Here is a 14,289-nt window from a genome sequence, read left to right on the forward strand (position 1 = left end):
GATAATCAGCAAACCTTTCAGAGTGTATGCAGTTCAGACAAAGCTGGCGTGCAGTTCCCAGGCCTGTGTTTCTGCATCACCTTTGCCATGAGCCAGCTGCCTGCACTCTGACAGGCCTCTGGGCCTCCAGTTTTTCACCTATAAAATGAAGGATGAGGACAAAATCACCAATTCTAAAACTCCACAAGTCTATGTGTGTGTGTGTGTGAGGGGGGGGGGTGTGTCTTTATGCTCAGCTGTGTCTGACTCTGTGCGACCCCATGGTCTGTAGCCCACCAGGTTCCTCGGTCCATGGGATTCTCCAGGCAAGAATACTGGAGTGGGTTGCCATTTCTTCCTCCAGGGGATCTTCCCAACCCTGGGACTGAACCCAGATCTCCTGCATTGGCAGGAGGATTCTTTACCAACTGAGCCACCAGGGAAGCCACCAGGGAAGCCCCCACAAGTCTATACCAGCATGAAAATGTGAGTGTCATCCAGTGCAATCATCAAGGGTATATACAAGTGAGCTCCATTCTTCTAGACATATTTTTAAGCTCAGAAGATTATTCTCATGTACAAACTTGACGTTCCTGACAGCTTTAGTTCCCAGAACCCCATTCTCTATGCAAATGGACTAACCCATGGATGTACTGAGCTGATGTGACACTGCTGGATTGTTACCTGCAGGGAAGATTCAAATATTTACACCTTTCTCTTCCTCCCCAGAACCAGTCAACTCAGAAGATTTAGTAATAACATACGACTATTACCCTCAACAATCACGAGGAGGGAGATGGTGACATTGTCCCCCAAGGGCCTTCATGGACTGTGGCGCTAAAGGAGATGTTTAGCTTGCTTCTCCAACAAAGAGATCCTGAATCTAATATTTCCAGCTTTGTCTATTGATGTAGAAGAAATGAAAGAAAATCAAATCAAAATGAAACAAAAAACTCATTATAAGGAAAGGCAAGGGTTAGATGAAGATATCTTTGCCTTCCAGAAATAAGTCACAAAATGCAGACGCTTGGCTTATAAGCATTTACTTTTCTTATGAAATAGGTTCGAGAAAATAAAAAATAACAAAAGTGCAAATCGGCACTCTAGGACAATAAAAGTCTGAAGAAAGAACAATGTCAGCTTTCAAGTTCTCGTTAGGTGTCAGAAGATGCTCATGAGCAAAAACAAAAACCACTGCTTCGTCTAGCTGATGTCCCAGGTGGTTCTAGTGGTAAAAAATCTGCCTTCCAAGTAGGAAACGCAAGAGATGCAGGTTCGATCACAGGGTCAGGAAGATCCCCTGAAGGAGGGCATGGCTACCCTCTCCAGTATTCTTGCCTGGAGAATTCCACAGTCACAGAAGCCTGGCAGGTTGAAATCCATAGGGTTGCAAAAAGTTGGACAAAATGCAAGACTGAGCATGCACACACGCCTAGATTAAAATTTTCCAGGTTGATCCTTTATTGTGAAGTAAATAAGTTGTTGTTTCTTATTTTCACTCTCAATAACCAAGACATGGTGAGCCTTTTTGTAGTTTTCCCATTATTTCCTATGGTTAAATTCCTAGGATTGAGTTTACCCTTGTTCAAAGGATGTCAATTGCCTTACAATTATATTTAGAAATTTGAATGCATTTATATGTGCACATTTTTCTTGAAGAATTTTTATATATTTCATCAAATTCCCAGAATGGTCCCATTCCATTTCTAGTATTGGAGATCCCAGTAATAAACTCATGGAGTCCATTTCCCAGAGGAAGAACTATAACAGAACACATCCGTAAGTGCAACAACTGAGTTCCCTATGGTTGAGACCAATTATGAGTTTAGCTTCACAAATAAGTCTATTGTATTATAGTTATCTGTTTAACTAGAAGCAATTGTACTCCTATTATCTACTGCTAAACTCCAAACTGCTAAACTCTGTGCAAGTGGTCATTTTTCTACTATAAAATACTCATTTGGATAAAAATGTCTGTAGTAATAAAAAATTCCATCTTTTTAAAGACTCGCGTATGTTAAAATAAGAATATTGGGAATCAAATAAACCAAAGACTCGTAATAAGAGACCATAAAAAAAGGCTTTGCCTTCCAGTGCAGCAATGCAGTGGATGGTAGGTTCGATCCCTTGTCAGGGAGCTAAGAAGATCCCACCTGCCTCAAGACCAGGAAGAAAAAGCCTGGAAAACACCCTCCCAAATATGAATAATGATTATGCTTTGGTGGCAGGAAAGAATCAGAAAACAAAATGAACAAATGAACACATCAATCTAAAACATGATTTCTGCCTGTGAAATGTTCTTTCTCTGGGAAAACTAGAAAGGGCGATGTGATAAAATGGAAGCCAGAGAGGGTGGGAGGAAGCTGTGCAAGGCTGAGAGAGAGCAAAGGCCCGCTGAGATTCAGATAAGCTGAGCTCCAATGATGAGAAGGAACCAGCTCACGGAAAATGAAAACGGGTGAGGGAAGGAAGGGGCCAAGGGATGACAGAGCTGGATCAGATCCCGGGAGGCCTGCGGGGCTCCGGTGAGGAGTAGGGCTTTATTCTACCTATAGTGGGAGAAGGTCGGAAAATGCTAGGCAAAGGCCTGGCAGGATATGAGCTTTGTTAAGATGGAAATGTATCTGGGAAGGGAGACAAGCTGCTGCCAGTTGGAAATAGAAATGGTAATTCCATAGCTGAGCAGAGCAGAATAATTCTGGATGATCCATGCCAGCCACACTGAGTAAAACTAATTGGACACCTCCGTGTGGGCTTGCAGATGCTCCAGGATGCCCCAGCCCAGCAGGAAGACAAGCGGCTCCTCTGGGCAGGAGGGAGAAACACACAGACAAGGTGCTCCCCATGCTCAGGGATCCAGCCAACAACAGCCAGTGTCCTAGAGGCTTAGATACTGCCTCCAAAACACAATAGTTTTCTACCCCGAATTTTGCCCTTGCCTGGCATCCTTTCATTTATCTCTTATCACTAACTCTGATCCCCCTAAACTCACCAGAGAGAGGAGGTTCCTAAGAAAGAAAGAAGATGTCTAGTGGGAGGGAGGAGGGATGGTAAATTCACTGTTTCCAAGATCTCAGACAGAAGTTGAGTCTTTCCTCAAAGCTTGGGGTCCTGGAAGGAAAATCAGAGTTCTGGAAATTTAAATCAGCTGGAGAGCCCTGCATATAATATTGTGAGATACGGTTTTCTGTGAACAGAACCTCTTTGTATTGGGCGATGAAATAGACAGTGTTCAGGCTCTGAAGTCAAACAAGCTGAGATTCAAATTCCAGGGGTGAATCACTTCATGGTCTGAACCTCAGCTTCCTATTATGGAAAACAGGTTTTATAATCATGCTGACTAAACATGATTCTCAGCAGGTCAAAAGAGGCAAATACATAATATGCCAAAATTTGTCAACAGCCTCAGATATGCAGATGATACCACCCTAATGACAGAAAGTAAGGAGGATCTGAAGAGCCACTTGATGACAGTAAGAAAGGAGAGTGAAAAAGCTGGCTTAAAATTAATATCCCGAAAACTAAGATCATGGCATTCGGTTCCATTGCTTCATGGCAAATAGATGGGGAAAAAATAGAAATAGTGGCAGAGTTCATTTTCTTGAGCTCCAGAATCACTGTGGACAGTGACTGAAGCCATGAAAAGACATTTGCTTCTTGGAAGGAAAGTTATGACAAACTTAGACAGCATGTTAAAAAGCAAAGACATCACTTTGCCAACAAAGTTCCATCTCGTCAAAGCTTTAGTTTTTCCAGTAGTCATGTATGGATGTGAGAGTTGGACCATAAAGAAGACTGAGAGCCAAAGAACTGATGCTTTTGAATTGTGGTTCTGGAGAAGACTCTTGAGAGTCCCTTGGACTGCAAGGAGATCAAACCAGTCAATCCTAAAGGAAATCAATCCTGAATATTCACTGAAAGGACTGATGCTGAAGCTGAAGCTCCAATACTCTGGCTACCTGGTGCAAAGAGGCAACTCACTGGAAAAGACCCTGATGCTGGGAAAGATTAAGAGCAGGAGGAGAAGGGGATGACAGAGGACAAGATGTTTGGATAGCATCACTGACTCAATGGACATGAATTTGAGCAAACTCCATGAGAAAGTGAAGGACAGGGAAGCCTGGGACGCTTCAGTCCATGGGGTCAAAAAGAGTTGGACACAGCTTAGCAACTGAACAACAGCAAGAAAAAATTCCCTGGCCTGTAATGAAAGTGTAAGTGAAAGTCGCTCAGTCTTGTCTGACTCTTTGTGACCCCATGGAATCTTCCTGGACCAGGGATTGAATCTGTGTCCCGTGCATTGGCACGCAGATTCCTATCCACTGTACCAGCAGGGAAGTCCTTCCATTTATGTTTGAATCATGTAGGTATGCACTCTATTATTATACCTAGCATAAGAACCAGGGGAGAATCGGTAAACAATATTAGAAGCAAAGTCAGACTGAGTTGTGTGGTTGTTTTGTGCCTTGTATAATATGCATATAAGAATCCCCAAGCAGTTAGCAAAATACTAGGCAAAAATTGAGAGAAAATATGCATCTTATGGACCCAATCCAAACCATTCCTATACTCTGTTCTCTCTCCTAGTGTGAAGCCATTTAATCACTTTGATCTTTTCTAAAATTTTATATTGTATTTTCTTTATGTTCTTGTTAAAAGCAAAGTCAGAATAAAATCAAATACTCAAGAAAATCCAACTTTTTGGCATTGCATTAAAAAGTAAATGAAAGTCATGACAACCCTAATTATAATCTCATAGTCTTTTTTATAGGAATTGACCAGCGAGTTCTTAAGTTTATATGGAACTCAAAGGCCCTAGAATAGTCTGAAGAAGACTAAAACTGAAGAACTTACACCACCTGACTTCAATACATAATGCAAACCTACAGCTTTCAAAACAGTGTAGTACTCAAATAAGGATCAATAAATACACCAACAGGACAGAACACAGAGAAGAAAAACAGACCCAAGCTTATAGCCTTATTTGATTTTCAGCAAAGAAGACAAAAACATTGGAAAAATGGACAATCTTTTCATCAAATGGTACTAGAACAACTGGATATTTGGTGGTGGGTGGGGGGAATAAAGTGTGATCCCTATCTCACACCATATACAAACATTATTTTGAGATGAACCATACACCAAAATGTAAAAGCTCAAACCATAAAATTTTCAGGAGGAAATATAGGAGGCTGGTTTTCTGACTTGAGGGTAGGTAAATGTTTCCTTAAAAAAAAAAAAAAGGAAACAATAATAATGTAGGGGAAAAGTAATCATTAAAAACAAAATATTAAAAGGAAAAGTGATAACCTGGACTTAATTACAATTAAAAATTTCTTATTAAAAGACATCTTTTAAAAATGAATAAGCAGACTTGCCTGTTGGTCCAGTGGCTGGGACTCTGAGCTCCCAATGCAGGGGGCCCAGGTGTGATCCCCTGACTGGGTAACTAGATCCCACATGCTGCAACTAAGACCCAAGGCAGCCAAATAAATAAATATATTTTTAAAAAAATGAATAAGCAAGAGTACCGGATGATAAAACTATTAATGAAATCCTAAGACCTTACATTGATCCTAAAAAGTCTGATCCTGTAATTCATCAAAGGTTGAAAGCCTACATTTGCTCTCAGACTGGGGTCCAAATTTTAATGAAGGTAGAAAATATGCAGCAAAATTTAGTAAGATATTATGAGCTGGATCCTGACAAAAGTCTCCTTGACAATTTGAGGGGCAAAGTGATCATTGAGTACCCAACATTACATGTGGTATTAAAATAATACAGTAATGATATGCAAGTTCTTCACCAAGTGAAAAGGGGATCTACTAAGAACATTGGTGATGAAAATGAGCACTTCTCTTGGAGGAAGAATGTGATCGTTCCCAGGTAGCAGCAGAGGACCCTGCTGGAAGATTTGGGGGTACTTTCACTTGCTCATTGGAAAGTTTTGTTTCTCTGAAAAGTGATTAAACCATCTTGAGGAAAAAAAAAGAATAAGCAAGCCATCAACTGAGGGAGGATATCTATCAGAGGACTGGTATTAAGGGTAAAGCAAGGACTCTCTATTTATTTCTACAACTGGGATATAAATATCTCAGTGAATAAGCAGAAGGTTTCAGCACATATGTCACAAAGATATGATTGGTTAGTAATCTCATTAAAAGCTGTCCAGTGTCACTAGTCATTAGGAATATGTAAATTAAAACCATGTAAGGTGTCCCTGTGGGGCTTCCCTGGTAGCTCAGCTGGTAAATAATCTGCCTGCAAAGCAGGAGACCCTGGTTCGATTCCTAGGTTGGGAAGATCCTCTGGAGAAGGGATAGACTACCTACTCCAGCATTCTTGGGCTTCTCTGGTAGCTCAGATAGTAAAGAATCCACCTGCAATGCAGGAGACCTGGGTTCGATCTCTGGATTGGAAAGATCCCTGGAAAAAGGAAATGGCAACCCACTCCAGTATTCTTGCCTGAAGAATCTCATGGATAGAGCCTGGTGGGCTACAGTCCATGGGTTTGCAAAGAGTCTGACATGACTGAACACAGCACATAGCACAAGGTATCACTGCAAGTGCTAGCAAGCATAAGGAGTAACTGGAGCCCTCAGACCTTGCTGTGGGAATGTGAAATTGGAGGAACCACTTTGTAAAATAACTCCATGTTTCCTTCAGAATTACTCTAGCATATTACTAGAATTACTCCTCCTGCATACAACCCAAGAGAAATGAGAATGCATGTCCTCAAAATACTTGAATATCCTAATAGTTTTATTCAGGATAAACTCAAACTGGAAACAGCCAAGCATTTATCAATCAGTTTGGTTCAGTCGCTCAGTCGTGTCCGACTCTTTGCAACCCCGTGAATCGCAGCACGCCAGGCCTCCCTGTCCATCACAAACTCCTGGAGTTTACTCAAACTCATGTCCATCGAGTCGGTGATGCCATCCAGCCATCTCATCCTCTGTCGTCCCCTTCTCCTGCCCCCAGTCCCTCCCAGCATTAGGGTCTTTTCCAATGAGTTAACTCTTCGCATGAGGTGGCCAAAGTATTGACGTTTCAGCTTCAGCATCAGTCCTTCCAGTGAACACCCAGGGCTGATCTCCTTTAGGATGGAATGGTTGGATCTCCTTGCAGTTCAAGGGAGTCTCAAGAGTCTTCTCCAACACTGCAGTTCAAAAGCATCAATTTTTCAGCACTCAGCTTTCTTCACAGTCCAACTCTCACATCCATACATGACCACTGGAAAAACCATAGCCTTGACCAGACAGACCTTTGTTGGCAAAGTAATGTCTCTGCTTTTTAATATGCTATCTAGTTTGGTCATAACTTTCTTTTCAAGGAGTAAGCGTCTTTTAATTTCATGGCTGCAATCACCATCTGCAGTGATTTTGGAGCCCCCAAAAATAAAGTCTGACACTGCTTCCACTGTTTCCCTATCTATTTCCCATGAAGTGATGGGACCAGATGCCATGATCTTAGTTTTCTGAATGTTGAGTGTAAAGCCAACTTTTTTGCTCTCCTCTTTCACTTTCATCAAGAGGTTTTTTAGTTCCTCTTCACTTTCTGCCGTAAGGGTGGTGTCATCTGCATATCTGAGGTGATTGATATTTCTCCTGACAGCTTGTGCTACCTCCAGCCCAGCGTTTCTCATGATGTACTCTGCATATAAGTTAAATAAGCAGGGTGACAATATATAGCCTTGACGTACTCCTTTTTCTATTTGGAACCATTCTGTTGTCCCATGTCCAGTTCTAACTATTGCTTCCTGACCTGCATACAGGTTTCTCAAGAGGCGGGTCAGGTGGTCTGGTATTTCCATCTCTTTCAGAATTTTCCACAGTTTATTGTGATCCACACAGTCAAAGGCTTTGACATAGTCAATACAGCAGAAGTAGATGTTTTTCTGGAACTCTCTTGCTGTTTCGATGATCCAGTGGATGTTGGCAATTTGATCTCTGGTTCCTTTGCGTTTTCTAAAACCAGCTTGAACATCTGGAAGTTCACGGTTCACGTATTGCTAAAGCCTGGCTTGGAGAATTTTGAGCATTACTTTAATAGTGTGTGAGATGAGTGCAATTGTGCAGTAGTTTGAGCATTTTTTGGGATTGACTTTTTTGGGGATTGGAATGAAAACTGACTTTTTCCAGTCTTGTGGCCACTGCTGGATTTTCGAAATTTGCGGCATATTGAGTGCAGCACTTTCACAGCATCATCTTTCAGGATTTGAAATAGCTCAACTGGAATTCTATCACCTCCACTAGCTTTGTTCTTAGTGATGCTTTCTAAGGCCCATCTGACTTCACATTCCAGGATGTCTGGCTCTAGGTGAGTGATCACACCATCGTGATTATCTGGGTTGTGAAGATCTTTTTTGTACAGTTCTTCTGTGTATTCTTGTCACCTCTTTTTAATATCTTCTGCTTCTGTTAGGTCCATACCATTTCTGTCCTTTATCGAGCCCATCTTTGCATGAAATGTTTCCTTGGTGTCTCTAAATTTCTTGAAGAGATCTCTAGTCTTTTCCATTCTATTGCTTTCCTCTATTTCTTTGCACTGATCACTGAGGAAGCCTTTCTTATCTCTCCTTGCTATTCTTTGGAACTCTGCATTCAGATGGCCATATCTTTTCTTTTCTCCTTTGCTTTTTGCTTCTCTTCTTTTCACAGCTATTTGTAAGACCTCCTCAGACAACCATTTTGCCTTTTTGCATTTCTTTCCCATGGTGATGGTCTTGATCCCTGTCTCCTGTACAATGTCATGAACCTCTGTCCATAGTTCTTCAGGCACTCTATCAGATCTAGTCCCTTAAATCTATTTCTCACTTCCACTGTATAGTCAGAAGGGATGTGATTTAGGTCATACCTGAATGGTCTAGTGGTTTTCCCTACTTTCTTCAGTTTAAGTCTGAATTTGGCAATAAGGAGTTCATGATCAGCCACAGTCAATTCCCGGTCTTGTTTTTGCCGACTGTATAGAGCTTCTCCATCTTCGGCTGCTAAGGATATAATCAATCTGATTTCAGTGTTGACCATCTGGTGATGTCCATGTGTAGAGTCTTCTCTTGTGTTGTTGGAAGAGGGTGTTTTCTATGACCAGTGTGTTCTCTTGGCAAAACTGTATTAGCCTTTGCCCTGCTTCTTTCTGTACTCCAAGGCCAAATTTGCCTGTTACTCCGCGTCCAAGGAGCTGCGACTTCGAGGGAGGGGCGAAAGGAGCTACTCCACGTTCAAGGTGTTTATCAATAGGAAAATGGAAAACAAGCTTAGTATTTTCATAAAATGTAACACTAATCAACAACAACAAAAAAGAACAAGCTAGGAATACACAAAACTACTGGTGGAGTTGGGGGGGGGGGGAGTGGATCGCAAAAGTATTATGCTGAGTGATACAGAAGAGTACAAATTGTATGATTTCTTTTACATGAAGTTCTGAAACAGGAGAAAATAACCTGGAAATAGAAATAAAGATAGTGACTGCCTCTGGGTGGGCAGGGAGAGACTGACTGCAGATAAGCGAGGGAGAGTTTCTCAGGTGAAGAAAATATTCTGCACCTGAAATGCCTAAGTATATGCATTTGTCAAAACTCGTAGAACTCAAGAAGTGTTCATTTCATTGTGTGTACATTTTACATTTTATTTATTTATTTATTTTATTTTATTTTTTTTTTAATTTTTATTTTTCAGTGGGTTTTGTCATACATTGATATGAATCAGCCATAGAGTTACACGAATTCCCCATCCCAGTCTCCCATCCCACCTCCCTCTCCACCCGATTCCTCTGGATCTTCCCAGCCCAACAGGCCCGAGCACTTGACTCATGCCTCCCACCTGGGCTGGTGGTCATTTTACATTTAAAAAAAACTGTAAACAATATTGAATTTAGGGAAAGTGTACTGATTCCTGTAACTTACTTTGAAATGCATCAAAAGATAAGATGGGTTGATGGATGGTAGAGGCATCAATAAAACAGGCATAATCATACGTTAATAGTAAAATCTAGATTGTGGGTATACAGTTTTATACTGCAAAATTCTTTCAACTTTTATGTGTATTTTAAAATTTCCATAATTAAATGATGGGAAAAATGAATTTGAAAGCTTTTTTTATACTTCTTGTAGTTTGGAATGAACACAGAACTATATTATTATCATCCATCTGGGACTGTCTACATCTTCCAGATCCTGGGCCATAGCTGGCATTGCCAATCATGTTCTCACCCAGGCACCCCTTTTTATACGTGCACAGTTCTTCATCCCACCCCCGTGCTCCACACTCTGTTCAAATCTGTCAAGAAGCATCATGACAATTATTGATCATTCCTCTATCTTTAGGTCATTTTGAAACCAAACCTGTCGATCCTTTCCTATCAGCCCCACACCAGAGCTGTGGTTTTCACGGCTTTTTACCCTGTCCCGATCTTTGTGTAGAGGCTGGGAATATAGCCCTCTCCTGGGCTGGCCACCAGGCAGCGTGTTTGCCCAGATGCCTAATTTCAAGACTTGTCATACTGACATTATTTTTGACTGCATAAGTTTTTCATCCAGCAGGTACCTTACACACCAGATGCTCCTGCCTTTCTCAATAGGATCTTCTAATGAGACTATTACATGGCATGCTTACGGTATCATAACTGGTCAAAGGTAAAATGAAGAGAGAAACCCAGGCTTTCTGACCTCACAAAGCTCCCTCCAGTGATCTTAGTTATCTAATCTCATTTTAAAAAGAAAAAGAGAACAGGTAAGGGGAAAATTGCCTTCATGCAGCTCATTAAGAAAATATAAATATTATTCTAATGGTTATCTGTGTAATAATAGGAATTATTTATAGGAATAGATTTCCTCTTGTAAAGCACAGTAGGATTTTTGTGTGCTTAGAAGTTTGGGTGTCTGTGGCCCATGAAGGCTGTGATTAGAAGGAACTAAATGGTCTGAACGCCAACAGCCAGGTGTCATCAAGATTCTTAGGTGAACAGACATGGATGGAAAGAAACTCAGACAGGAGAGGAGGAGGGAGTAGGACAGTGAAACTGAGGATTAAACTGCCATTGTCATCTTCTCAGTTCTGTAAGGCCATTTTCTGGAATTCTATCATGTTGAAGGGTTATCTTACTAATGATCATGAGCTTTCCTTAGAAGATTCCCACCTTCTCCATACTCTGGTCTTGCAAAGATGATTTTGAATGTGGATTCAGACTTACTGCTCTCTGCATGGCAGGGGTTAGGCCCACTCCTCCAAGGACAGGCTTACATGAACCCCATTGCTGGCCTCAGTGGTGAAGATGGGGTAACAGTGAATTGCCTCTAGGCAAGTGAAACAGGGGAAAGAAGTGATTGCTTTTCACTTTCCTAGGAAGTTTACCAAATAAAAATTTTAAATGAATAGCTCTCTGTAATGTAAATTCCTACATGATTTTGGTGCTTCAGAGATGCCAGTAAAGAGAAACCATGAAGGCTGAGGCTCTCCATATTGGAAAGCTGCTCTGGTCAGCCTGCCTGGAGTGAAGATGGAGGAGCAGCGGGGCAGGCTGGGGGCAGTGGGAAGGTGGGGGGCAGGTCCTTGTGGAATTTGTCACCCCTAAGGAGTTAGGGGGAAAGAAGGAAGGAAGGTGCCAGGATTGGGTGGGCTTTGGGGAGAATTAGTCTAAGGTTGAACTAGGGGATGTTCTGGACAAAGAGGAGACTGAAGACTGGATATATGCTGAACAACGTCAAAATCGGTCATTGTTAGTATCCTTGAGGTGTTGGGGACACAATGTTCCATGAAAGAGTTTAGCTGGTTTGATTTACCTTTAACACATTTCTGAACACAAAAGCCTTTTACAGGTCCCTTGTGCAAAGAAATTCCCCCTAGAGTTCTATAGGCTTACAGATGTCTTAAAAGCATCTTCTGGATAATAAAAATCTGATTGCAGTTCAAAGGTACCGAAGTTAACCTACAAGTAAAACCAGGAAAATGGGAATTCCTTGGTAGTCCAGTGATTAGGACTTCACACTTCCACTGCAGGGGGCATGGGTTCCAGCCCTGGTTGGGCAACTAAGGTCCCACATGCTACATGGCACAGCCAAAAAACTATCTGGGTGGAGAGGGAGGTGGGAGGGGGTATCGGGATGGGGAATACATGTAAATCCATGGCTAATTCATGTCAGTGTATGGCAAAAACCACTACAATATTGTAAAGTAATTGGCCTCCAACTAATAAAAATAAATGAAAAAAAAAACAATATCAAGGAAACAGGCTTGATCAAGATATGGAAGCAACCCAAGTTTCCATCAACAGATGAATGGATAAAGAAGAAGTGGTACATGTATATAGTGGAATATTACTCAGCCATTAAAAAGAATGAAATAATGCCATTTGCACAAACATGAAGGGCTTTCCAGGTGGCACTAGTGGTAAAGAACCTGCCTGACAATGCAGGAGACCTAAGAGACACAGGTTCAATCCCTGGGTCAGGAAGATCGCCTGGAGGAGGCCATGGCAACTCACTCTAGTATTCCTCCTTTGAGAATTCCATGACCAGAGGAGCCTGGTAGGCTTGAGTTCATAGGGTCCCAAAGAGTCAGACACAATGAAGCGACTTAGTACACATGCACACAGCAACATGGATGGATCTAGAGATTGTCATACTAAGTGAAGAAGTCAGAGACACATATTATATGATACCATTTATATGTAGAATCTAAAATATGATGCAAAGGAATTCACTAAGAAAATGGAAATAGAGTCACAGACATAGAAAACAAACTTATGGCTACGAAAGGGGAAAGGGGGTAAGGAATAAATGTGGCATTTGAGATTAGTTAAAATATAAAAACAACAAGGATTTACTGTTCAACACAGGGAATTATATTCAATATCATATAATAATTTTTAATGGAAAAAACTCTAAAAAAATATGTATAACTGAATCATTTCGCTGCACATCTAAAACTAACACAGTATTGTAAGTCAACTACACTTCAATTAAAAAAAATAAAACAGGCCTGATGATGGTGATAATATTTAGTGACTATTGATAATGTATGTCTGCAATTTTTTTTTTGATCAGTTGTAAGAACAATTTACATTAAGCAATGGTTTAGAAAATTTACTCTAGGTCTTTTGAGAAGTTCCCCCAGAGGAGGGAAGGGCAACCCACTCCAGTATTCTTGCCTTGGAAAACCCATGGACAGAGGAGCCTGGTGGGCTACAGTCTAGTGGTCACACAGAGTCGACACAACTGAGGCGACTGAGCACATAGCACCACACTTCAGGGTAAACACTTTAGATCAACAGTCTTTTAGTACAAGTGCTTTTTATTACATGCTAAAAAAAAAAAGTTCAGCTCCAGGATAAGTGAGGCTTAGACAGATGTGCAATTTGTTGTAATTTTCTGTCAAAACCAGCACACTTCTGAGAGCAAGAGGGGGTGATATTAATAATCACACTAATATACATGGTCATCCTGAGTATAGGTATAATGTGGGTGATTAATTTCAAAACACTTAGAAACTTAGTGTGAACAGACATGGCCTTGAGATGATGTTAGTCAATTTTAAATGTTTCTCACAAAAGCATTGCATGATCAGTAGTCTTACAGACAGTCTTGAAAATTTTCCACTGTGAACCAAATTCCAGTAATTTCTTTCCCTGTAGTTAGGTGGTTACATACTTTTGTTTAAAAAATATAATTTTGATTGGTTCAGTTCAGTTCAGTTGCTCAGTCGTGTCCGACTCTTTGCGACCCCATGAACTGCAGCATGCCAGGCCTCCCTGTCCATCACAAACTCCCAGAGTCCACCCAAACCCATGTCCATTGAGTCGGTGATGCCATCCAACCATCTCATCCTCTATTGTCCCCTTCTCCTCCTGCCCTCAATCTTTCCCAGCATCAGGGTCTTTTCCAATGAGTCAGCTCTTCGCATTAGGTGGCCAAAGTATTGGGAGTTTCAGCTTCAACATCAGTCCCTCCAATGAACACCCAGGACTGATCTCCTTTAGGATGGACTGGTTGGATCTCCTTGCAGTCGAAGATACTCTAAAGAGGCTTCACCAACACCACAGTTCAAAAGCATCAAATCTTCTTTATAGTCAGCTTTCTTTATAGTCCAACTCTCATATCCATACATGACCACTGGGAAAACCATAACCTTGACTAGACAGACCTTTGTTGACAAAGTGATGTCTCTGATTTTTAATATGCTGGGTAGGTTGGTCATAACTTTCCTTCCAAGGAGTAAGCATCTTTCAATTTCATGACTGCAATCACCATCTCAGTGATTTTGGTTAGATTTCTTAGATTTCTAAAAATCAAACACATACAAGCACACACACAAC

This window comes from Muntiacus reevesi, chromosome 12, assembly GCF_963930625.1.
Source record: "Muntiacus reevesi chromosome 12, mMunRee1.1, whole genome shotgun sequence".
Lineage (NCBI taxonomy): Eukaryota > Metazoa > Chordata > Mammalia > Artiodactyla > Cervidae > Muntiacus > Muntiacus reevesi.